Here is a 26,149-nt window from a genome sequence, read left to right as displayed (position 1 = left end):
GCTGTGTCCAGACAACTGAATTTCCATACATAATTAAACCATTGGGGTCTTTTTTTTCCTGTTTTTTTCCTATGTCAGGTTGTTATGTCACATACAGGTATATTTGGTAGAGTACCTCTCCTCTTATCAGTCAAGTATGACAAAGTTTGTCTTTTGGAATTATTCTGTGAAGATTTAGGCATTGACTGTCAACTTATACAAACCAGAAGCAACAGTAATATACTCTCACCTGCTTCCTTAAGGGAAATGTATTTACTTCTCAATAGGCTGAGAAATCAGTCATGAAGGATATGTCAGTTTGGAGTGGACAACATCATAGTGCTGTGTTGTGAAATGCACACGTGAGGTCACAGCAGCTGCGATTCCAGTCCTGCCACTGGCTGCTCCCTAGAGCGACCTTTGGAGGTAGAAACTAAGGAAATTAGTTCAGGGCTAAGTGCCAGGTAGAAAAATGGTTCTTTCTTCCTGAGTTTCAACTCCCAGGTCCTCCTGAGATGCACAGTAAGGGGACAAGGTACTTCCACCGCAGTTCTATAAACAGCAGCAGCTCTTGGTACACACTGTTTGGCACTGGTGGTAGAAATAATAGGCAGGGTAGGTCCAATACAGTGCTTTATTCTGCACTGTTAACAGTTAAGTGGAGGAGTGCCAGCAAAGCAGGAGCGTATCTCAGACATTCCGTGCAAGCAGGAAATCTGCTTCCTACCAGCCTCCACCTCAGACTTGTCATTTGGCCTCTGTACATTGATATCAGTCATGCAAACAAGTTTCATTAATGCAGGATCAGGCTTCCTATCCCAGTGACTTCTGGGGTATTTCTACATCATGCCATCTAGCAGGAGGACTGCAGTCTGCTTCCAGAAATTAGGAGCATTCCACTTTATTACCTAGCATTAAGAAAAACAAGTCTAATTGGCTTCTGCTGTGCTTTAATAACCGAAGAACAACAAAGACATTTAGTCATTCACATCATTTCCTGTTTTTAAAGGATTTTAAATGTGACTCAGTGATTAACATTAAAAAGCAGCTACTATGCAGACAGAAGAACTACTTCATTTTTTAATTATATTTTAACAGGTACGGAATCGGTGTTGTTGACATTTATAGGGAGTTCTTCATTTCCAGTAATGTAGCATAACAAAATATCCAGTCCCATGGCTTGGTCACCTCTGTGTGCAATCCCAGCCTCGCTGTTGGCAGACCAGGAACATACTTGTATTGCCTGAAATATCAGAATCAGAGAAAAATCCATCTCCTGCAGGGACCAGGCAGAGCTTCTTCTCTAAGAACAGGAAGCCTGGGGGGGCAGAGCATGTTTATTTTGCACATGTCACCCAAGCGCTGCCTGCACAGGTTCTTTTTGTTCCCACGTACCATCAGTTTCACTTCAAGATTTTGGCGTGACCGATGCCAAAATACAAAGCAAATCCCATTCCAGACTGCTGAGTATCATCTTCTGTTCCTCAGACTTGGATGTGGAGGGAGTGGGGGTGGGATAAAACCTTCTTCTATGCTTTGTCAGTGCTTTGATTCAGTTTGCCTGGTGTGATGCACGCCCAGAACCCACCACCACTGGTCCGCAGGCTGCTGTAATGCCTACAGTGATGTATAAATGTGTTCAGCAGTTCTGATTTCATAGCACTGCCATTATTCTTCATAGCATTGCTGTTGTTTTTCATCTTTCTCGTGGGCCAGCCCTTGCAGATGTGGGCACAGAGTGGGGGTCCGTGGCAGCCAGAGCCCACGAGTGGTGGAGGATGTGTTGTGGGCAGTGGCACCGTATTTCTTGTGTGAGAAAAGGACAGCAAAAATCACACAAATGTGCAATGATGACTGATTCCATACAGCTTAAAACTCCCTCAAGGCTGAGGCATCTTGGGCCGCTCTGAAGAGAGGCATATATTTTGAAGGGAACGTGGGGAAAAAAAGCCTAATCTTCTGCTGATGTGGCCTTGGCAATAGACTGAACTGACAAGGCTGTGTATTTGTAAAACAAGCTGTGCTAAGTATTTTTTCGGCCTCGTGTTTAGAAACACACAGAGGGGGGAAAAATGAATAAATATGGAAATCAAATGTAAAAACTTCTTGCACTCGCACCCGGCTCCCCGGAGGGAATTCCTCCCTCTGTTCTCTGCTCTTCTTCCACTCAGCAAAACGGCTGCCAGTCATTAGCGGGGCCGTACGAGCTCACTGTACAGTAATTGAACACCAATGGGCCCACCCTCATTTGCATTCCCCATCCCTTGATTGGCAGCTGTACATGAAATGCCATATCAGTTGAAAGTATGTTGTGAGCTGGCACTAATGATCCAGTGGCTCCGGGGAAACCTGCCATATTGTAATTCGGCTATCAGGCATGAAAGAAATAATTCTAAGTGCCAGCAATGTGAAGCCGAATAAATGTTTCAGTGCTGCAGGTTGCCAAGGGTGACACTTCTGATTTAGTATAAACGAATGCCCCGTTGCCTTTGGGGTTGGGGGAGTTCGCATTGTATCTGAGATGTGTGTATAAAACATTAGTATTAGAAAATGGCTTCGGCACGGGATGGGAAACAGAGGCCTGGTCCCAGGCGGCGCGGGAATGTTTACAACTAATGACTGGATGAAAGGATTTTTCTACCTACTGTAATGACAGGCAAAATAGGATTTGCTTTCCCTGAGATGGAGAATAATGGCTATGTTAACTCTGCCTTTCCTTTTTCTTTCTTTCCCTAAATGAAATGCTCTTTTGTAAAGAAAATCACATCTGTTTTCTTCGGTGCAGTGCAGGGAGGTGGCGGCTTTAACTCCTTGGAGCGTGGGCTTCTGGGGGGGCTGGGGCTCAGTGGTGGCCTTTCAGGCAGCCCCCGTCCTCACCGCAGCCGTTGTGCAAGGAAAAGATCTTCCAGTAGCCTTTGTACTCTTGTTTAATGTTAAGAATCTGGTGGGAGATGAAAGAAAAGTCTCCTGATGCCTTAAAAATGTAACGTAGGTGGTTTTTACTTTAATATTGCAGCTCCTGCACATTAGTATGACACAAAAGGTGAGACTGAAGGGACAGGTGTCTGCAGACATGTGGAAACTGGAAGACTGTGCGTGAAGGAGCTGCTTCTCTCCTATTGTGTCTGTACACACACAGCTGCTGTAATTGTAGATGTAGCTAATTAATTGCATCTGCCCATAGGAGGATGGTAATTGTGCGCTAACTGCAGACGCAGGTACCGAAACCTGCCAGTGATTTTTTTATCTTTCCAGGAACAGAATTCTGTAATGTTCTGGAGCAAAGTGTAGGAAGGCGTGTGAACAGTTCAGATCTCTTTTCTTTCCGTGCCAATTCACAATAAGGCTGATTCTTAATTTTGTTATCCACACCCAGTCAGCCTTGCAAAATGGCAATATCTTCAACTTGGATCATTTTTATTAACCCCGGCTTTAACCGCAGTAGGGCGATCACAAAACCTGACTGGAAGGTGGGGGGGAGGAACAACACAGGTACAGAAAATGAATATTTGTCCTTAATATTACAGCCTAGTAGACACTGGAAAGGAGAAACCAGAAAATAGCTGATTCAGCCCGGGAATGGTTAGCTGGGACTTTGCTGAGACCTCATCCTTTTCTGCTGTGTATGTTATTCCATTGTTTCCATGTACACAGATGCGTTGTTTTCTTATCTGTAGTTTCATACTTTCATAGCAAGTTCTTTTGGAATCGATGCCATCTCTGTGCTTCAAACAGCCCCAGCACAGCTGATAGCACTGAATGGTGGGTTGTGCTTTTATTGATGCCTATGTGTAAAGCAGGGATCCCTGGGCACCAGCTGAGGTGCTCCTGGGCACCGTCGGCACTTCTCTGCTCCCAGATGCACCTGGGAAAATTGAAGGCATTCAGTTCCACTCAGAATCAGATCCTGACTATTTTGTTGAGGCTTTTATTGTTGTTATGGTGCCCCATGATGAGATACCATCTGTAATTTGTGGTCAGTGGGGATGCGGGGAGAAAAATGACAAATTAGAAGCACAAAATGCTTTAAGATGAATGAACTACCTGAGAAAGAACGTGTGTCAGCCTACAATTTATGGGGATAAAGCATCACAGCTGACAATCTATTATCAGAGATCAGATGAAGCCTAAAATTTTGGATATGGATTTGAATAGCCCCATACAGAGGCAATAGATGGATGGGTAGGCTGATATTCAGGGATTCTGCTTGGCCCTTCATGAAAAAAAGAAACAATTTCTTTCAAAACGTGGCTCATGATTTGGTTTCAAATGTCAATCACTCCACATCTTCAAAACTGTTTGGAAAAAGTATTTTGGTTCAGACACATCTCAACATAATAAGCCTTTCAGAAGTGTCTGTTCAGACACCGCATATTATTCCTGTTATTTCTGCGCTGTCCTGCATCATCTGCATCCACCCAGATGAGAATGGAGAAGTGCTGTTTGTCCAGATGAACTTCAAACAACCCCAGCACATCATTATCCAGTGCAGGTTTCCTGCAGCGTTTTCATGGCATCCGGCTGCATTTTGTGGCCCTCCATTCCACAGCTGCATCTGATCACCACTTCAGCTCATCCATGTTTTTGGGCATCTAAAGCAGCAGTGATGGCTGCAGCAAAACTTGGGGCTTCCCAGTTCCATGTTTTTACACGTTCCAGCTCTGCATCCCAACAGTGACCCCAAGACTTCAAAGAATAACCAATGTGTATAAAGAATTATTTTTATATTTTTTATTATTTTATCATTTTCTCTTATAAATATAAGGATGAGATAGATAGATAGATAGATAGATAGATAGATAGATAGATAGATAGATAGATAGATAGATAGATAGATAGATAGATAGGGATTGTATATGTTTCTTTCTGAAGCAGACCAAAACCCCAGTGGAAGTGTGAGCAGAGAGTCCATCATGTGTCTGTCTGGCTGTTTGCACTCAGCTATCTGCTATGTTTGTGCTTGCAGTCACACAAGTCAGGAAAAGTAGGTGGTCAGATGCATGAGGAATTCTGCCAGGCCACTATCAGAAGTAATAAATGTGGCAAGACAGAATAAATATGCAAAATGTAGTACTTTAACCTAATAACATGACCACTTGCAAGCTTTAGCATAACACTGAAAATCACTAATGGAGCACTGTGCAGATTTTCATGATACAAGCAGTCAAGAATCATGCATAATGGAACAGTGGAACAGCTAACAGCAGATTCGCACAAGATAATTTAAACTTGTTTGTATGGAAATGAAGAACTGATCTTTGAAGTGGTCCTTAATGAGATTCTGCTTGATCCTCTCCGTATCCGGAGAAAGTCTTCCGATTTCCTTTTGCATCCGGCTCGTGTTGCCGGGGTGCAGAAAAAGGACTTGTTTAAATTATGAATGCCAATTTGCATCTACATGGCATTAGGTGAGAACTCAGTGCTGCCACTGACTTTGCATGTGCTTGCAGAATTGTTCCTAAGTCCTGCATGTTTACATCCCCTCCAACTCTGTGCCACGCAGCATTCCTCGGAAGGGCCTCAACCATGTGCACAGTGAAATGTAAAGGAATCCAAAGAGAAATATATATATATTGCCATAGCAATGTGTTATGGAACTCCTCAAAGTGCCCCAAGACTTCAGAGCTCCCTCCCCATTCCCTACCAGCAATGCTGCCCGGCCATCCACCTTCTCCAAGCACATGTTCACTCTGACAGCATCCATCTGGCACACACGGCTCTGTTTGTGCTTTTGAAAGGCAGAGGGAAAACATTCAATTGTTTTTTCTATCTGTTTGTTTGCATGGCTCAGGAGATTAAGGAGGACTTACTCAAAGTTAATGACTCTTTTCCCATGGGGGAAAAACACCCCTCTGTCAGCTGCAGGTTCCCTCATATGGTTTTGCCTTCCAGCAGGTCATTTCTGCCCTCAAAGGAAGCAGCCACAGTAAATACCTCAGGTGACATCAGGCTCCTAACACACTTGCACAATTATTTCTCAGGCTTCAATTTAAAAAGGCAAATGGCTTTCTGTAATGAAACAGGGAGGAGGACAGGAGCTGGTGGTTCATTTGCTGCAGTTCATGTAAGGCCACAGCAAAGCAGTACAGCTGAGTAACCACAACAGGGAGCACAAGGTGGAGGGGGGGGGATGCAGGAGTGGATCTTCCTGCCTTTAGAACCAATGGAAACAGTGAGGACTTGCTCAGAAGCACAGGAATAGCTGCTGTAAAATTTTCCTGATGGCAGGCAGACACATTCAGTGCCATGGGTCATCCCTATGGCACCTGTGATGTCAAACATCACTCAGCCCTCTTTGACCCTATGTAAGGTCTGTACAGAGTGAATAAATCCAATATCAGTCATCTTAAAAGAAGCATTTGATGGCTCAACATCACATAACCTCATTGAACAGATGTACCACAAATGACATCTGGCTGTTGAAGGAGAGTGAGCTCAGAGCAAGGGGATGCAGCACCCAGCAGGTGCCTCTCCTTGTGGCTCTGGGCTCAGCCTTGTGCTCCGTTGGATTTGCTTCTGACCCAACCCACCTCCTCACTGCTTGGAGCAGCTGCCATTCTAAAGCCTGCTGAGGGCTTTTGGAACTCTTCCATTCCTTATATAAGCATCAGGTACCAAATTTGATGTCACATGTAATGCAAAGAGCACTGCTGCTGCAATTAACGTAGTCCCATATCACAGGTGCTCAGAAAAAAATAAACCTTTCTAATGCTACTTATTTTTACATCACTTGTTGCTCCTGTGGCCAGGCTTAGCCCTGGCAGCCCACTGTTGGAAGAGCCCAGCACCTCCAGGGCTGTTTGAGGAGCTTCCAGCTTTTACAGAGGTACACAGAAATACGAGACAGCAGATTAAACTTCATCTTGCTTGTACACACTCTCCTCGCTATAAATGTAATGCATGTTTTCTTTGTTTTTACTGAAGCCCATTAGGATCTATTCTACTTTGCTACGTACAGAATTTACACAGACAGCTATTATTATTGCCTGAGGGGATCCTTATAAGTTTTATAGCATCCATATAGACCTGACAACTTGCTGCATCTGATTAGTTGTAGTGTTTACTCAGTGCCCTGAGCATGGAACAGATACCCAGGGCAGGCCCAGGCCTCAGGGAGAGATCTGGTAGCAGATCCAGCATTTGGCTCCTGTCCTGAGCTGCATCACCCACTGCATTCCCCCACAACTCATGGGACAGAAATGTCACTGCCCAGCCTCTCCTGCGCTCCTTCACCAGCAGCGCCTCTGGCTTTAATGTTAAAATAAATCCTTTTTTTTTTTTTTTTAAAAAAAAAAAGGGGGGAGAGGAAGAGAAAAAAAAAGAAAGAAAAAGCCTTTCCTTTATCGTACATCCACAGGTGTAAAAAGCAATGGGATGCTCAGTACAAATAACTTCCTTGTTTTTATTCTGACAGTCCTCATACTGTCTGAGTACCAAAGAGACAATTGAGAGGTCTGCACTCCTACTTATTCACTTATAAGACTTTCACGAGTTTGTGCCATTAAGGCTAATAGGTGCTAATAGCAATTGTTAATATGTAAATCTGCTCATAGAGAGGATGAGGAACAGCCTCTATTCCAACATGTTGGCCACATAATTGCAGGCTGATTACATGCTTACACGTGTGCCATTTCTAGAGGGACAAACGAGGGATGAAGAGGCCCATAAGGTCACACATCTACTCTGGAGGTATCAAGGTTTATCAAGGTGTGTTCTGTAGAAAGGACCAAACTACATGTTTAATTATGATCCTGGGACTTGTGCTACAGCATCAGGGTCACACACTACCCTTGATCCACAACATCTCCTGCTGAGGGCACTGAGAGGATTGCATAAAGATCAGGGCTGGAACAAGACTCCTAAGAAACAAAGAAGTTCACAGTATATCCAATATCACTCAATGTGGAAAAAAGACATTCAATAAATGGCTCGCTTTGGGTTACAGAGAACCATGCCTTGTTTGTGTCTATTCTGGCAACAACTGGACACACAGAAAGAGAGGAGGCAGCAGCAATCCCACAGTTACCTGTGGAGTCTTAAGGGATCCTTGTGTCAGCCTTGCTATAAGTACATCCCTTCATGCTCATTGCCACTGTGGTGACTTCTTCCTTTATTTCTTCCTGGCAGAAAGCAGACTTTTGGGCGGTGTTGTTTGTCCATCCTCCAAAATTCTTTCCAAGCTCCTTTTGAGTGGAGTCCAAAATCATTTTCCATATCTAAAAAACATAAGATTAGTGTGTTTGATGAATTCGGAACACATTTGAAATAACCTCTTGAATAAAACCCACACAGAGAGCCCTTATTGAATAGAGTCTGTAAAAAATATTTGGGGTCTCCCCAACTGGAGTGATGCAACAAAGTCTGTCAGAGCGGGCAGGCACTGATTCGAGCTTATGTCTGAGCAGCCTGTGTGCACTGACAGGGAGCTGTGGAGAGTCGATGCTGCATGAACTTCTTGTTTTGTTTCCAACCAAGAGCACTGCTCTGCACTCAGTGTGTGCACGTGTGTGTGTGTGTGTGTGTGTGTGTGTATGTGTTTGCAGGAATGGTCACCAGCTCCTCCCTCCCCAATTAGCTCGTGGAACAGTTGGGTTAATTTAGGACTTGCACTGCCTGATCATTGGTACAGTTACAACAAATAAAACATTTTAATATGAGCAGTCGCTGAATGTTTACTGTATCATATTGCTGGGAGCTGAATGTGTGCCAAATGCTATAACAGAAGGGAGCATATGAACTCCAGAATGATGACACTAATAAGGAAATTACAAAAGGCCCAACAAATGGCATTTGTGTTAAATCAATAATGCTCTGTTTGTTGTTTTTTTTATTCTAATCTTTCTTCTAAAAAAAAAAAAAAAAAAGAAAGAAAAAAAAATTATCTTTCCCAACAGTTGGCAATTCCCATTCTTGTTCTTCTTCCTGAACATAATTAAAAACATGTTGTGGCGTCTACTTAAGACATCAACTTTCCCAAGCCTGTCTTGTCCACTGCGTTTTAAACAAAGACACTTGTTTTGGCATTGTGCCCTTAATTAGTCATTTGAGGCTTTATTGCTGTACAAAAAATGTCTTTGTTTAATGATTCATCACAAGCCCAATTTCTGCAGAACTTAATCAACTACAGAACTTTCTAATCAGCTTAAAGTAAAAGCAAAAAGGAGAACAAGGTTGCTTTTGGTGTGTTGTTTTGATAAAGGAACGTTGGTTTATGGCATGCTTGCGTTCTGAGCTATCTGTGATTTAGAACTACAAGGATTAGATTGGTCCCTTAACCTGAGATTTTGGGAGAAGGAAACCTGCTACACACAGAGCCTCGATCCCAAAAACTCCCCCCCCCCCCCCCAAGCATCACTCACTGCATTGTGCTTCAGGGTGCACCAGATACTGAATGGCACCAGACAGGCTTCCAGGCTTCTGTGAGAAGTGACTCTAGTCTTGGAAGATAAAACTGCAACATAAAATTGACTATTAGAGGAAACCAGTAAGAAGCAAGGCTGGTTTTACCAAGCACAGAGATCATTTTTCACCTTGTTTGTTTGCTTCCCCCCCCCCCCACATTATTTTTTTTCCTCTCATTTTATTATGTAACATTTGTTGATTAGACTCTCACTTGGGCATTATCAAGCTTTTGTTCTAGCAATGGATTTGTACAGTAAATGAGTTTCCCCACAGGGCAATATAGGAGAGATTTAATTTTTTTTTTTAAATATTATTTTCCGTCCATTGAGTTTAGAATAAGAAGTTAAAGGATAAACAGCTCAACTCCCTACACTGCAAAAATGGAAAGTTGTGCTTTTTGACCATACCCAAGACTTTGCCTTTTCCACACCAGAAACTGACTGAGGAGACCCTGCCTGCTCCAGTACAGAGCACACAGCTTAGAACACACAGACTGCAAGATGATGGAGCTGGCTCGTTGTGTAATTCATCACACACAGCTGAGGCACACGTTAAATGACTGACATCTGACAGACACAGATATGATAGCTCAATTACTCCAGACACAGGAGCAAAGCACCTCTGAATTTTACTTGAAGTTGTCAGAATTGAATGGAAGTCTTCTATCTTATGGGCTGAACGACCTCCCTTCAATGCCACCTGTTTCTTCAAAACTAAGTTTTAAGGTCTGTCCATAAAAATACAAAAACTCTCGGTTCTCCAGGCATCTGTACACAGCTTGTGCTGTGTCAAAACATGCCTACTTGGAGTAAATATATTATTACACTATGTCAGCGGTCATCTGTATTAATGTATTCTCCATGTAGGATAATAGCATTCATTTGCTTGAGATACGCTGCTAACTGCACTCGGATTTTTAGTGCAGGATTTCCTTTTCCAGGCCAGATGATGTGTGTCAATTAATACCTAGTGCTGCACTCCCAGCACTGCAGTGAGCTGTGCCAGTCCTCATTTCCCCGCTCAGGCAAGTTTATGGTTTGGGCTGGAAACAAAGACGGTTTCTGCACTCACCATCACTTCTATAGCCAGAAGTTGATAACAGAGTAGATAAGCTCTGCAGGGTCACACACAGGCTGCCAAAGGAAGACAAAGAAGCAGCAGCACCCTTAGCTTGGTGATCATCTCCTAGAGTTCAAATGCCCCAGGTGAGCTGCTAGTGCTCCCATGAGTGTCTGTGTGGCACCAAGCAGACCTGAACCTACCTAATATGAGCAATGACAGCAACAACAGGTTGTTTCAAAGCCGAGTGCCATTTGTTGGCCTGCCTTGATTTTGATGGTGGTATGAAATGACACAGTGCAAGCACATGCTGTGTGTTGGTTCCCAATTTTGCTTCACACCCAAAAGAGCTTTCAGTGAGAGCACTGCCAGAGCTTGTCTTTGATGCTGCAGCAGAGCTGTGCCTGAGCACCAGGGCTAGATTTGTATCACTACCTTGGCAGCTCATGACTCTCTATGATCCCCTCCACCCTGGCAGAGTCCCTCCTTCCCAAGAACTTTGCACATAGGGCACAGACTCTGGCCAGGTCACCAGCATTACTTTCCTTCGCTTCTTGGCAGCTGCAGAAATGAAACCCAGCTGTAAGAAATAAAGCCCTCCTCTATCTGGCAAGGTTCCTTCAGAGTTCAAGTATCTGTGTGCACATGTAATCTGGGGCAGGACAGAAGCAGACTTGATTAGCAGTTTAGTCTGAACACATGCTTAGCACCAGTTATATTCTTATGTACTCGCAAGTGCTGAATGCTTGGTTCAAATTAAGGTATAGCACGTGCGTGTGTAGAGATATCTAATAGGCTGCTTAAAAAAAAGCTGTCACTCTCCAACCCTAAAGTGAGGAATATGGGAATAACACCATGGTTGCTTTCAGCCACACAGCACTCTTTGGACACACAGCAGGAGCTCTCAGGAGCTCCTGGTGCTACAACATGCTTTGGTCACCTGGCAATGCCCAGCTTCACTGTGTGCAAGAGTCACTTTTTTTTCCTTTGGGCAATTGCAAGGAGAGGAAATCAGCCACAAAGCGATGGATTCTGATTTTTTCTTCCTGTTAGGATTATTAGAACTGTACAATGAGCATCACTGCATGGCTGCTACATAATGCATGTTATTAATTCGGCACAAAGCGATGCTCTATTTATATAATATTTTGTAGAGTTTGCAAGAGTTTCATATTCAAAGAACAACCAGAAACCCAGCAAATATTCAAATCTGCTCCTGCAATTTCATTGTTTTCCCAAGTAAAAGAGTAGCAGCTCTGTGAATTCCTTAATCACACAGAATGAGTTTCCTCATGTTTTCTTGACAATCAGCCCTTCAGCCAGTCAGCTGGCATTCAATAGGATGGGAGCAGCTAATAATTTAATCTTAACTCTTTGAAGCCAAACAAATAATGACCAGTGATATAATTAAGTAGAGAGGAACCTGACATTATCTCCCTTAGAACTTGCAGGGTGCCTCCACGGGTTTCTCTCTGCGTTAGATTTTTCTTAATTCCAGCCACTGGAATACAGAAACAAAGGAAAAACATTTGCTTACCTTTGGAAGGCCTCAAGTATGCAGGGATCTCCACTGAGATCCCCTCACCTCCACTGCCAACCCTCAAATAAGGGCTGCGAAGGGGTGGATCCCAGCTCCAGCCCTTCTGGTCACTCAGGTACATTGCATACAGCTGAGCTCCCCTGGGCTGGCCCTGCCTTCCCACCAGGTGCTCAATCAGTGGTGTAAGCCATGGCAGCATTTCTGCTACATCTAAACACTAGACATCACTAGAGCCTGTAGACTCCTCAAGAGAAAAACTTGCCCAAGGAGTGCTAAGTAAAGCACCTCTTAAATGCTAAGTAAGAGCTCTCTGTGGCCAGCTCACGTTGGAGCTCCTTGCTGCCCTCCTACACTCACTGCTTACCCCAGATTTCAGTACGGGTGCTTTGTGCAGTCTCTCTACTGCACCAGTGTTGATGTGAAGTAGAAAAGGTTGTTGCTAAGTGACATGACAACTGCAAAGTGCTTTTCAATTTCTTTTTCTGTTTTCTACTCCCACCTTCCACATACATCCTTTATGGAGAGTTAGCGGCTGGGAACATCCCTGTCTAGCAGTGAGCTCTGTGTGACAGAGCCTGGATCACAGTGGTCGCAGAAGAGGCACAGAAGCTGCAGTGCCTGCCCCAAAGCTTCTTGCAGTTGCAAACGTGGGAGTAACCAAAGAATGTGTCCCCATCTTTCTTCACTCAGTTGTAAATCAGGGTGATATAGTGGCTGGTATGATGTGGGTTTGGTGATATCTCTGATCACAGATAGCAGTGCTCTCCATACACAGCAAAGCAAAGCTAACGGCTCAAATGCCAGCCCCTGGGCTCTGCAGCTCAGCCCTGCAGATGGAACCCATGTTTTGACATAGCTGCTCTCACTGCTATATTCATGCTGTGGCTGACTGTCGTGGGCTGTAAAGCTGCAGGTTTTGTTGTGGAAGACTTCTATTTACAATGCCCTGCTGGTAGCTGTCTCTTTGCTGATGCTCTTCTCAAGTTATTTTATCTATTGGCTCAGTGTAGGGAAGTAGTTTAATAATAAATAAATAAGTGAATAAATAAATATCTTCAAACAACTAGATTCTTTGAACTTTACCTCTTGCAGCAGTCTTTATACTGCTTACATCTCCCCACAGTGAGTTTCATTGGCCAAACCATATCCTTTTGTTTTGTGCCAATACAGTGACTCTAACACTTGATGGGCTCCATCAGGACCTACCACAGTGAACCACAGCTTACCATAGCAAACCACAGTCAAACTGTAACAGTAAATAGCATTACGAATCTTGTGCATCTGTCTGTCCTGGGTCCTTCTCCATTCCATACGTGGGTTCAGCCCTGACTTCTGGCCATGCAGAATTCATGTGCGAGAGGCTGGCATCGCGCCTGTAGTGTCTGTTCTTTACCACATTAAAAGGTCATAAAAGGATAGTCAGTTAGAAAGTCCTGCTACTGAAGAGAGCCTTTATGCTGAAATAAATTCCAAGTAGGATTTTTTTCCCCTATCTTTGAGCAGACAGAGGAGCAGCTAGAAAAAAAAAAAAATAAATGTGAGCTCAACTATTAGCTTTCCACTTGTAAAACTTCATCTATCACTAAATATATTGCCCACAGAGGACAGAAGCTGTTAAGATGGGAAAGAATTTTGAAGATGGATGAATGACAAAGACAAATGAAGATTTTTATTTTAGCAGAAGTTTCCAAGTGCTGTCTCTGGGTTGGGAGGGTACTGTTAATAAAGTACACTTGACATATAACTGTTCGAGTTCCTGAGAAACAGCTTTGCTTTAAAGTTCGGTAGAGGATCAAAAAGAGTGAATTCTCTGTTTTTCTCTGTAAGAAAAGAAAAAGAAAGCCCTGAAAAAGGATAGGTTTTTTTTGGGAAACGGCATCTATGCCTTTTGTCTTTTCTTCTCTTTGTGGTCCAGAGACAGTGCGTTGACTGACTTCTTCAGAAAGGAGATCAGTGAAATTGTCAGTTGATTACTTCTCCTTGATTAGCATTTATAAGAGCCCTGTGATACATTATTTGCATTCCTATTTAGCCGTGATTTTTGTGGGGCAGCAATGATTAAACTTGTCACAGGGCCTGATTGACAGGGTCAGATCTTCACTTTCTACTCTTTTGAAATTAAAAACAAATGTGTCAGCTCCCTTCATGGGCCGCAGCGCTGTGAAGCTTGCTTGCCTTGTCATCGCAGATAGGTCAGGAATGTTTTAATTTTAGGGATGGATTCTGCTTGTCAAGCAGAGTGTGATGGCGTGTAGTTCTGGAGATGAGATGTGAAGGGTGTAAAACAAAGAATGGAAAGAACAAAGACAAAGACACTCACATTATTAGACAGATTTAATTAGTCTGAATGGATATTATGCTAGATGAAGCAGTGAGCTGTGAAATTAACCCTTGATTACGGATTGGCGGATCATGCTCATAAAGAGAATCAAACCTTGGTGAATGGGAAAGAGGTGCCGCTCCACCCTCGGATCCCTCATCCCCACGACCTCTTCCCGAGTCTGAGAACAGGAGAGAATCTTTGAAGGAAAAGCTGTCGGTGGCACTGAGGAAGCTGGGGCCGTCTCCCCCTCTCCTTTTTTCCCCAGGTCTGGAGCCAGCCCATCTGAAGAGCTGAAATGGAGCGGGCTACAGGGAGGCAGAATGTTCCATGATGGATGATGAGAAATGGCTCCCACAAGTGCAGTCCGTTCCCTGCGGGCACAGGGTGTGCAGCAGCACAGAGCTCCTGTCCCCTCGTGAGACACATTCCCACCCCCTCCCGCCTCCCACTACCAAGTAGGTTTGATATTCCTGTTTGAAAACATCATTTCATTTTTCTTTTTTATAATGATAAGCTGTGAGTTAATGTGATGTGACTCACCCCAAAGTGAGGGTTTAGGCTTCGAAAGGCTGGGCTTCCCAGCCTCTGCTGCGCCAGCGCTGTGATGTTCCAAGCACTGAGATAGTGTGGGAGATTGGAGTAATGACAACTGAGAGGTGCTGTGTTTTCTTCATCCAAAGATGCACAGAAGAGGCACTTCAGCCTTTTGTGTGCTTCTCATCAGCATTCCCCAAAGCTCTGTATCAAGAACTGCTCCTTCTAATTAGCACGGCTGCAACGGAAGAAAATAAATAGAAAATACAGTGTTACTCTCTTGTTAGTTCCTTGTCATTTCTTCCAAGTCGTTCAACTAATGGAGTAATCAGCCTTTATGTTTAAAAATAAAAATAAAATAGCCAAAGGGCATTAGGCGCATTAATCTCCCAATAGGTGTGAGGCCCCTGCTTCTCTCTGGCTCATTTGAAATGCTTGCTTTTAGTGCAAATTTGCATGCTGGAAACTGTCAGATTAAAAAGGAGTGAGACATGAAAACAAGTTGGGTGAGAGACTGCCTAGAAATGGTGGCTGATGACTTACTGAACAGTCATGTCGATAACTTACCTCTTCAGTCGTGTTGAGCCCCTGCTGGTACCGTACTGCATGGTGTTACTTCTTACAGCACTTTTTAAATGTGATATCAAGAATTCTCATTTTTACTTAGTATTTAGTCTCATTTAAGTGGCCTCTGTGTATATGGAGTGAACAGAACCCTTTGATGAAAGACCTACGGAAGATTAATGGAAGTCATTATCATTATGAAGTAGCACAGAGCTGCTATCCACAGTAAAAAAAGCAACTCCTGCCCGCACATCTCTCTCTATTTCTTTTTGTACCCCAAAAGAGAAGAGGCAGCAGGAGAAGGTGATGAGGGAATAGGGCATGATATGAATCCCATTGCTAAGACTACTACTGAATTTCTGTTGGTGTTAGAACAAGTCACTTTGCCATTCTACAGATGAAAACGATTATTTGAGGACAAAAGACTCGTACTTATCATTAAACCTGAAGACACAGACTGGTTCTTAGGCAGAAAAGCCTTGTCATTGAGCTGGTGTTTATGTGAGCAGTCACACATTAGTGTTACTGCTTTCAGGGGCCTCTCATCAAAGTCTTTATTATTACAAACCTACTGAGCCATATCCTCAGCTGCTGTGAATCGACATAACTCTCCTGAAATTAATGATGCTACAGAGTTTTACATCAGCTGAGAATCCGGCTCTTCCTTTCTTGCTACTTATTTGTTATTCAGTAAAGCTATTGCAGCCCAGGCCATAGGAAACAGAGCTCTTCCGAGAAGGATCTGCTTTTCAACCCAATATCAGCCCCACGGGACAGGACCTGTCATCTGGATCTTCTCAGTCCCGGGTTTGAAAGACCATTTGGGTCAGACAATAATTTAACTGAAGAGTTTTAATTGAATTAGTTGATTCAATAGTTTCTTGCTATCTCTGCTGCTCTGAGCAAGCAGCAGTGCTTTGCTCACCTCTGGCTGGGGGGCTTTGCCACAAATGTCCCTGCGGGGACACAGGGATGAGTACAGAGGGCGGCTGTGCCTTATGCTAAGAGAATAGAACATATGAAAATAGTGGAAAAGGCAAGTGCTAATAAAAGGGAAACCTCGGTACCTTCAGTCAATGTATTTGTCAGGAATGTAGGTGAATTTCTTGGTTTCTGCTTTGCCACCTGCCACCGTTCTCTCTCTGGGCACTGAGCCTTGTAGCGTGTAAAATGCAAACGTGGCTGCTGTTGTCATTGTGGGACTCCTCATGCTCACTTTGCAGAGAGAGAGACTTCAACTGGTGCATTCAGCTTCAATACGAAACATCAGCAGACAAAGGTATCCAGAGGAGAGGTTTGGACAGAACAATTCAGTGCAGAAAATGTTGAGTAAATGCTCAAGACAGCCCTATGGCACAGCACACGACCCTTCAGAAAGGAACAATAAGCACTCACATGCGGAATGCAGAGCGTATCTGTTGGGTGTGCAGTTCTGTATTACAGCCCCGCTGTTCTTGAAGAAACAGTGCTGGGAGCACTGGCCCCATTTGCAAGGGCCTCGTTTCTGCCTCAGCTCTATTTCTCTATAAAGAGAGTAATTCTGCTTAAAACAAGGAAGCAGCGCTGGTGTAAAGCAGGAGTGAGCAGAGCAGAGTTGTGCTCTCCACCCAAAGTGGCAGCCGAGAATCGTCGTTTTTCACCATAGCAGGTGCTGTGTGTGTTTTAGAATTAGACACACGAGATGCTCACCTGAGGTTCAGGTTTGCACACTGTTTCCCATCGCTCCCTTAATTCAAAGAGCGAGAGCAGATCTGTGCCCCCCTCCCTGCCTTTATTTTTCAGACTGAATTGTTTCGGTAGGAGCTTGGTGTGTCAGATTGTAAGTCTATAAAACGGTTTTCTACCAGCTGGAAATCCAACATGCTACATGAATACATAACAGTGCCTAACCAAGAAGGTTTGTAATTCAGTAATTAGCTGTAATTAATGAACACAAAGTGAAGACTCATTTACAGTTTAAATTATCACATTAGCTCCTGTCACCCTCTATGTACACAAAACAGCAGGAATTCAATTATTTTTATTCTTCAAAGCTAATTTAAAATTTAAGGAATGCCATTACATGAAATAATAGGTAGGAAATGTAATAGAAATCGCTGAGAACAGTTGGCCGTCCTTAGAATGGGAGGAAAAAAAATGCTATCAGTGATGATTTGGAAATGTTGTTTCATCAGCGAACAGATGAAGGATTGAAATCTACGCTCTTTTCAGTGTATTTAAAAAGAAAGCCGGTTCGGTGGTTGCTAAGTCTTTGTGCAGGGAGAGCCATTGTGCATAATTGTAAAAGCAGTTGATACCGATAATGCTGTTGATAGTAACATGATGACAGCATGGAAATGCTCACACCATTATCTTTAATGGGGCTGAGTCAATTGCAACAGCATCGAGCCCGTGTAATATTCACCAATCTTAGTTGTGAAACTTCAGCCTAGCAGGCCTGAAGTAATTGTCACTCTGCAATCTGCCTACAGTTTGTGTCTATGTGTGCCTATGTAAAATGCTTTCACCGTGCTTTTGAACCCACCACGATGCTTCTCTCTGCAGCTGCCACTGATTTTCCTTCTCAAACGGTTCGATAAAAAGAGCATTCCCAACCCATTGGATGCCGATTCTGTGGCTCCCGCATGGCTGTGTTACAGCCCTATTTTCTGTGTTCTTTATTTCTTCTTCAGTAGCCTTTTCATTTTAAATAGGCCACGAGAAGCTACACCGCCTAATTTTTCATAGGTGATCGACTGCTGAGTTGTGGGTTTACATAGACAGAGGGAAGGTAGCGATAAGCCAAAGAGAGAGGATTCTATTAGGGAAATGCAGCAGTAATTAATGAATCCTGCCAGTAATTGGGAAGGTGTAAGCCTCTGTAATATCGTAATGATAGTCATCCGTTCTGCGCATCCCCCATCACTCCGAACGATCCCTCATCGTCTCTGTGATCTCAGACACTTAGCCATGCAAATCTTCCTGACAGGACTCTATGTCTTTGTCTCCCTAATTGGATAGTATAGAGTTGTTTATGGATATTGCAGACATTTAGACCTCAGTTGGAGGTTGTTCAAAAATCGTTAGCAAAGTTGCCTTAACAGCATTGTCAAATATTTATTCCCCCGTTTCAATATCTGTTTTTAACCCAGGCATGGTTTGCAGTAGCATTAGCATTTTGAAGATGCTCTGTGTTGTTCTGGGCTCCACTCAGATTGTTACCCAGCCATTTGCCTACGGAAAAGGGAGCAGCAACAAAAAATCTAACTTAAATTCTGATTTCTCAAAGATAAAACATGAGCTTGTAGGGCAAATGTGCTGCTTCTTAATACCATTTCCATAGGGAAATATTAAGAATGCTGACAAAGGTGGTTCCACTTACAAAAATTACAGGAAGCTTCTGGGGTAAAAATTCCAATTTAGTGTAAGCCAAAATAAATGGTGAATAATCCCATTCACTGGACTTTAACTAAGATCGGACTAAGACTCTATCATCTACATTAGAAAAAATAAATCTTTTTTTTCCTTGGTCAAGACCTGGGAGGCATAATTCTGTTGATCACAGTTTTATGTGCCCCTCCATAATCAACCAGAAAAGGTAAAGAAAACAAACAGAAAGAAACCTGTTTGTAAAGGAAGAGGAGTAGATCATGGTTGTGGGTTGTTTTTTGACTTGTTGGTGAAAGATTTCTGGGTATTTGCTCCAATTCTTTACATTTGGGAGCTCTCATTTCCTTCTGTTTATACCAAACTTACTGCTCTCCTAAAGCACTGCTGATGTCAGCTGTGACATCATCAGTTTTTCACCTTCCTGCCTGACTTGCCTGTGACAGAGCTGTGATGCTCAGGGAAGGACAAAGGCGGACTCTTGCCTGAATGTCCGATCAAACAAGCACAAAATCTGCTCCTTCCAACCTGCATCTTGCCAGCCCTGCGCTCCTGGGGCTGAAGGAGGGATGCCCACTGCTGCCCTGCCTCTCAGCTCTCCCACACACTGACTGCAAGGCCAGCTTCCTGGCATGGCCTCCAGGCTGACCAGAAATACTGCAGATTCACCCTGAATCCACCCCTCATCTCCATGCCAATGTCACCGGGTCCCAGCCCTGTGCTGCCAGCCCTGGGAGGGCAGCATCAGACCTCTGCCCCCATGGTAGCTGTGGTAAAGCTAATTGGCTCCCAGATCTCCTGTGCCTGCTAGAACCTTCTCCTCCAGAACATGAATACATTGGCATTCCGAGTTTTTTATATACGCACATACATATATATATATTTAAAATCCTGGCTTTGGAAACTTATGTTGGTGCAGCAGCCTGTGACACTGAATACAAGCTGCTGTGCAAAGTAATTGCCAAATGCTTACATAAACACATAAATAAGACAAATTTATTTTCATTATTCACATTTTTTGCCCTTTCTTTTCTTTTTTATTTATGTTTTAAACAACAGTTACTGTAAATATTATGATAAAAAAAATGCCTGCAGTGGACAGAAAGATGATCAAAAAGCCCTGATATAGAGCAATTCATGTTTCTTCTTTACAATCACTAACGAATCTTAACTTGAACCATGTTATGTTCCCATGTGAGTGATAAGCAATGATTTATTATGAAGTGTCACGAAATCGGAATGCCATACAGTGAGACATGAGCTAGTGGAAAATGTGTTCCCTGTTTCCCAGCCTCATTACTCAAAGATGCAGCGTCCCTCTCTCCAAGTCTAATTTACCTGGCTCGTCGAGGCACTCTGATAGCAAAGCAGCACAACCAGGAGTGTGATCCCTGATCTGGGCTGTGCTGGTTGCCTACCAGCACTGCTGAACACATTGCACCAACAACCAGGAGATCCACAGCTGGTGCTGCACACAACGTTTGTATCCCTAATGATGTTGTCCCCAAAAGCAATTGCTTTGGATTAGGGCATCCGTTGCCTCATCAGTGCTGTCAGTGCATGAAGGGGAAAGAGAACAGCCACTGTGAGGAGACAAACAGAGAAGTTTTCTTTATGCTTTGGAGTTTCTGCGACTCTCTAATGACTCCCATCTCCCCACGATCCTAATTCAAGCAACTGGTGTGTGATGGATTCTGTAGGTAAATCGGTGACAGAAGAGCATGTGCAGCTCCAGCACAATGGTGGAGATTTACGCATCACACGGCAGCAAGCACGATGCCTTGGGTTTTCAGGTGGGAATCTGTGTTGTAAGTGGTTCCTCACACAGAAAGAGGAAGGCAGCTCACTGCGCACTGATCCACACGAGCTGCCCTTCTCTCCTACCAATCCACGCTCTCTGCAGAGCATCACCCAAACAGGCAGAATCTCTGATTTTAAGCATTCTTCTCAATGTTTGCTTCAATGCTTTGATCCCAAATGTGCTCATCCAAAGCTGCAGTGTGAGGGGAGCAGCTGCCTGCAGCCGGTCTGACAGCCCACGGTGCTGCTGCTCTGTGGGAGGAGACACGGACGGGGCCCTGCAAGGAAGGAGGTCTGCACTGGGCAGGTGCACCAGCAGCTCAGTGTTTTGCTGGAAAGTCCAACCATCTTCCCATTAAAAACAGTCCTCCTATCCAAAAATGTCCATGTAATCAGACCGGACTTACTGAAGATCTGCCAGCAGTAACAGCTTCTGCTTCAAAACACGATCCTGTTCTACCATGACAAAATGTTCTAGAAGACCAAAAGTTAAACTTGAACAGAGTAAACACGAGAATGAATTTATTATGTCCTGCAAATCCTTTCACACGAAATCTTTTTCTTCTATCTCGGCATGTTTCAACTGGTTCAGTCTGTCTTAAGGCAATAGTAGCTGTTGTTTTTCTTGCAGAAAATGTGGAAGTCATCAGAAGAAAATTAACCAGGACTCATCCTTGTCTGAAAGGCTGAGACTCAGAAATCTTTTTTCTATAGAAGTGCTTTATAGAGAATCTTTGTGAAGTACATTCCAGAGAGCAGTTGTCTCGCAGCGCTGACAATGTCTGCTGTTCCAGAGGAGGCTGTGTGTGATGTACCATTCTGAGATATTGTCAGCAAGCCTGGAAATGTGAAGGCACTTTCATAGCTAGGAAAGGATGAAAGGGAAGAGGTTTGAGTTTGCTTTTTTGTTTTGCTTTGTTTCTTCGTCCTAATAAAACACAGCAGTGAGCTCATAACTTCTCCCCTCCCGTTCTGTTCAGGGCAGAAAGGGAACATGGGTCTCCTGCAGAACAGGTATGGTGTCGGGGGGGGGTACCAGGTCCTTCCCACAGCAACAAGCTTGGGGAAATATCAAAACAGTTCTGAACTTGGCATCTCGCAGCTCCCTGTACCCTTTGCTCTTGAATTGAATCTAGAAACAGGAATGGCACAGCTTGATGAGTGGAACCACCCACAGTTGCCCCCAGTTTGGTGATTAAGAAATTCCCCTTAGAGCTGAAGAGGCAGCTGGGCATCTGCCCACCCCACACCAGCTGGGGCAGCCTCTCTGCTGCCCACCAGCACAGCCCAACACCAGCCAGCCCCACGCAGCCCAGGACAGCATGGCCATGCATCCCACTGCAGGCATGCGGCCGGCAGAGCCATGCCTGCTTTGTCTCATCTGCTGTAAATTCCCCTTTCTCAAGGTGCATTACAAAAGCTATTTCTCTCCTGGGATCCATACAGGTGGCATTTTAAAATGTAGCGAGCACCCTAGTCTGCAGAACCTGCTTGTCACAGAAAATGACACAGTTTGCATGTGACCTGTAATGACAGTTGCTAGTTGAAAAGAAACCAGAAATTCAGCTCTATCTTCCACACTTTGGTTGCAGCTGCCATCAACTAAATCTCTCTCCAAGGGCAGATGGTGCCCTGTACAATGAACAATTTAATCTTTAGCAAATAGAGAAACTTTGCCAAAAAATCCACATTTTTCCCCCTCCAAGAATAGGCTGTCAATAACATGTGCTCTCAAATACATTGTGATTTGATGACTGTATTATATTTATAGGAAAGCAGGAAACAAAAACATAAACGTTCTCTTTCTGTTTTCCCTTCCCGAGACCGTGGTCCTTCCTGGTACCCTCACATGGGGTTGGTCTGTGAGCACAGGTGTTGGTTCCATGTCAGGGTGCTGCTCTGTACCCATCTGATTCTTGTGTGCTTCTCTTTGCCGCTGAACACGTGTGTATCTCGTGTCATCTTGAGGACTGAGGTGAGCTCAGGGTGCAGCCCTGCTCTCTCTCAGCACAAGCAGCAGAAATCCCACTCATTCCCCAAGTCCGAGTCTTCCCTGCACATCTGTGAAAACATGGGGAGCTTCTGGGGGATGGATCCCACCGAGACTCCCAGATCCTCTCCCAGCACTTTGCAGAGGAGCTGCCTGCCCACCCAGGAGGGCTCGGGCTGACAGATGTCAGCGCTCCCAGTGCAGTTCAGGTGGATTTAGAGGATCTGGTTGTATTTGCTCAGGGATGTCTGTAAACCCCAGGCACTGCTGCATGCTCAGTGGCTCCAACTGTGCTCCTTCTTGTCTGTAGACATGTGTATACTCACCCATTTCAAAGTATATCCTTTTATATCACTACATAGAACATAATGCGCACGCAGAGGGATTCTCACATCTCTCTAAGGTTCCAGGTAGGTTCATGTGCACACACAGCCCCAAATGCTGGTGTTTCTGAGCCCCATGCAGCTCTTGCAGGGTGGGTCCCCATCTCTGTGGACATCACTACCACATGCTTAGCAGTTTTCCTCAACCTGGATCACAGCTGAGGACCTGAAGGCACACAGAGCTACCTGCACAGACATCAGAAGCTTCTGAAAAGAAAAGGCTCGAAAAATGCCACAGTTTTCTTTTGGCAGATTTCAATGAGGTCTGGCTCTCAGCCCCACACCTCTGGGCCAGCCCAGCTGATACAGCCACACCATTTCTGTGGCATCCTGCAGGGAGGTGCTGTGCAACAGCTGCAAACAGGAGCGCTGATTATCTCAGAGCTATTGAACTCCAGAGGTCTCTTTCTGGCCTTCACCCCTTAGCAAAGTACCTTCAGCAAAGAGTTTTCTGAGATAAATGCAGCTCAGTGGCCTCAGGTTTATATCAAATGCATTTTCCACCATCCCAGGCGATCTCTAAACTCCACCACCTGGTGTTGTTCTGTTCTCTGCAGACACACCCCAGGAACTTCTGAGCTGGAGCCAGCATTGCTTTCCCACTATCTTGTCTTGCATTCCTTAGCTCAGCAGCCAGAATCACTCTGTACAGTAGAGGAGACCTTTCCTCACACTGTGCAGCTGATGGCAGGGGCTGAATGCACAAAGCACAGTGCAGGGATGGGAGTGCACAGGGCCCTGTGATGAGCACGATGGGTTGTGCTGGCAGCTGGCTGCCCCTCCTGCACAGCACAGGGGCACCTGCTCCATGCTGGCAGCATTCACACTGCACCCTCTGTGAGAACAAAGAAGGACAGGGATCAGGACTCACAGGGGTTATCCTTACCTCTCCCAAAATGGTCTCCTTTCCTAATAGAATGTGTTTGTTGAAATGAATATGTTCTATTTATTTATTTAATGTGCTGTTAAATGACCTTCTGGAAAGCTGTTCCTGCCGCAAGGCTTTAAAATGGATGGGCAGGCACAACTTAGAGAGCATGCTCTTTACAATCAGGATGAATCATTTGAGTAGTTACTGTTTAGACTGATATAATTTTAGTTATAATTATGGGTAACGAGAAAGCATTTAGAGCCTGTAATATTGTAATTCGTGGTGGGAGAGGTCCTAAATGAAATCAAATATACCCAGATTCACGTTTTCTCCCTTTCTTGTTATTGTGGATGTGAGGATGATTCTTCAAGGAATAGATTTTCTGCTGCTGTAAAAATCCAGCAAAAGTAGGTCAGAAACGACATCTAGAGATAACGTGTTTGGTAACCACAAAGGGGCTGTCTGTGTCTTTCTCTTTGGCCTTTTAGGAGTCCTACAGTTTATTACTGTCGGTGCAGCTGCAGCAGGAAAAGGGTTTGAGCCATGGGCTCCCATGGACTTTTTGGTGGGTGGATCACAGATTATACAGACACACGTTGCCATTTCATATATCCCTCTAAACTAATAGAGGATGATAAAATGACCTTAGCAAAGATCCGGAAATTAAAAACTAATAAAGTATTTTTATATATATGTTGAAGGCTTGGTAATTAATATTAAAGAAAAGCTAAGCTTCAATATCTGCAGCTGCTATTTTGCCTGTGCTGCACAAGAATGCCATAATGAACTCCCTCTATCACATTTTCACAGTGTAACTTCAGTGATAGTTTTCTTACAGGGTTGAACTGCATTACACAAAGTGCCTGCAAAGCAACAAACTTTGTGCATCGAGCGCTGTTTGAGCACCATCCCGCTGTGCCCCACAGTGTGGGTGACAAACTCTCTGTGTACTCCCTGAATCTCTGAGACACTTGATAATGAAATACATAAACGATGACCCCTATCGATCCGGGCTCACACTAATTAATTTCCCCAAGTCCCATCCCAGCCTGCACTGACAGCAATGCAAAAAAAAAAAAAAAGAGAGAAAAAAAAAAAAGAAACAAAAGCAAGGATGGAGATTTTGGTTGGGTAAAAGACCAGTGGGTGGAACACACCCCATTGAAATCAATGCCCGCTCCCCATTGATTTTAGTCACACGTGGATGTAACCATCAGTTGGGTGCATGGAAGGCTCCGAGTTGCTACAACAGCTGCAGCTGGCTGTGAGAGCAGCACTGAGGCACAGCAGCCCGTGTGCAGGCAGTACACACTGCCCCGTGTCAGCTCTCAGATAGCAGGACCCACTGGGTGCTTTGCCTGCCCCATCCATGGGCTGCACCATCCCAGCCCTGCAATGGGATTCGTGCTGCCCTGCTTGCAAGGCACGAGCACCAGCAGTGTGACCGAGCTGGTTGTACAGCTGGTCTAACCCCAGAGCCTCAGGACCTCCCTATGGACAAACTCAAGAGCAGAGGCAGCAGGAGGCAGGCTGTTCAATTTTCCAATCGAAGCCCTTGATGAATATTTCCTACCGGCAGGGAACCAGTGTGCTGCAGTTAGTTTGCTTCAAACCAAGTCTCCTTCCCACACTGAGCACTTTCACTATGGGTACATGCTGCTTAATTGTCCTAACAACGTTCCAGAGGCAGAACAGAATTAACCAGGAGTTACTGCTCACACACAGCACTGGTTCAGCACAGACCTCACATCACTGTGCAGGACCAGCCCATGGTTTGTGCTACAGCCCAGGGCAGCAGTGGGCACCGTGTTCCTTCATGCCACAGGCTGCAAAACTTCTTGGAAGAGTAAAAAGTCAGATGCCTGTGGCACCTCTGCAGGCTGCGCTGTGAAAATCATAGCTTGGCAAAGTGTAAACCAGTGTGAACCACTCCAGAGTGTTGCCTCTGAAACCTAATGGCAGCATTTTAAAGTGGCAGCATGGATTGCCTTTAGTGTGTTTCAAGAGGGAATAATGATCTGAGGTATTCACCACAGCTTCAGATGGACTTCCTTGAACTCTCAGGTGCCCAGAATCTCTACATTTAGCTGCCAACACCAGTTCTTTCCTTCCAACTTCTCCATTGCAGATCTGGACCAACCAGTGCAAAACAGCATCTCTGTGAGAACTGAAGGGGTCAGGATACTGTGAGACAAACCAAATTATCAGCTAATCAGCATGGAGTCAATGGACTTTCTGGATTTTTTTTGTTAAGCTCCATTTGTTTTACTTAAATAAAAGCTGCTACTGAATTTCCGGTTGATTTAGCTGGAATATCCAGCGCACACCTCAGGATCTG

At 44.4% G+C, this 26,149-nt stretch overlaps 1 protein-coding gene and 1 long non-coding RNA gene across 6 annotated transcripts in view; one reads left to right on the top strand and one right to left on the bottom strand.

Moving 5' to 3' along the window:
- Nucleotides 1-26,149, top strand: part of TSHZ2 (teashirt zinc finger homeobox 2) — a 204,157-nt gene that overhangs the window by 169,535 nt on the left and 8,473 nt on the right. The window lies entirely within an intron of this gene.
- On the bottom strand, nucleotides 920-13,506 carry LOC107323099 (uncharacterized). Its single transcript, XR_014935837.1, has 3 exons — nucleotides 11,978-13,506; nucleotides 9,339-9,430; nucleotides 920-8,195 (listed from the first exon to the last, which is right to left on the bottom strand). It is a non-coding gene; the product is annotated as an uncharacterized LOC107323099 (long non-coding RNA).

Source organism: Coturnix japonica, chromosome 19, assembly GCF_054131305.1.
Source record: "Coturnix japonica strain WE chromosome 19, WE-NBRP24, whole genome shotgun sequence".
In the NCBI taxonomy this organism is placed as follows: Eukaryota; Metazoa; Chordata; class Aves; order Galliformes; family Phasianidae; genus Coturnix; species Coturnix japonica.
Note: the sequence above shows the minus strand (reverse complement) of the source record. Positions and strands in the feature narration are given on the sequence as shown.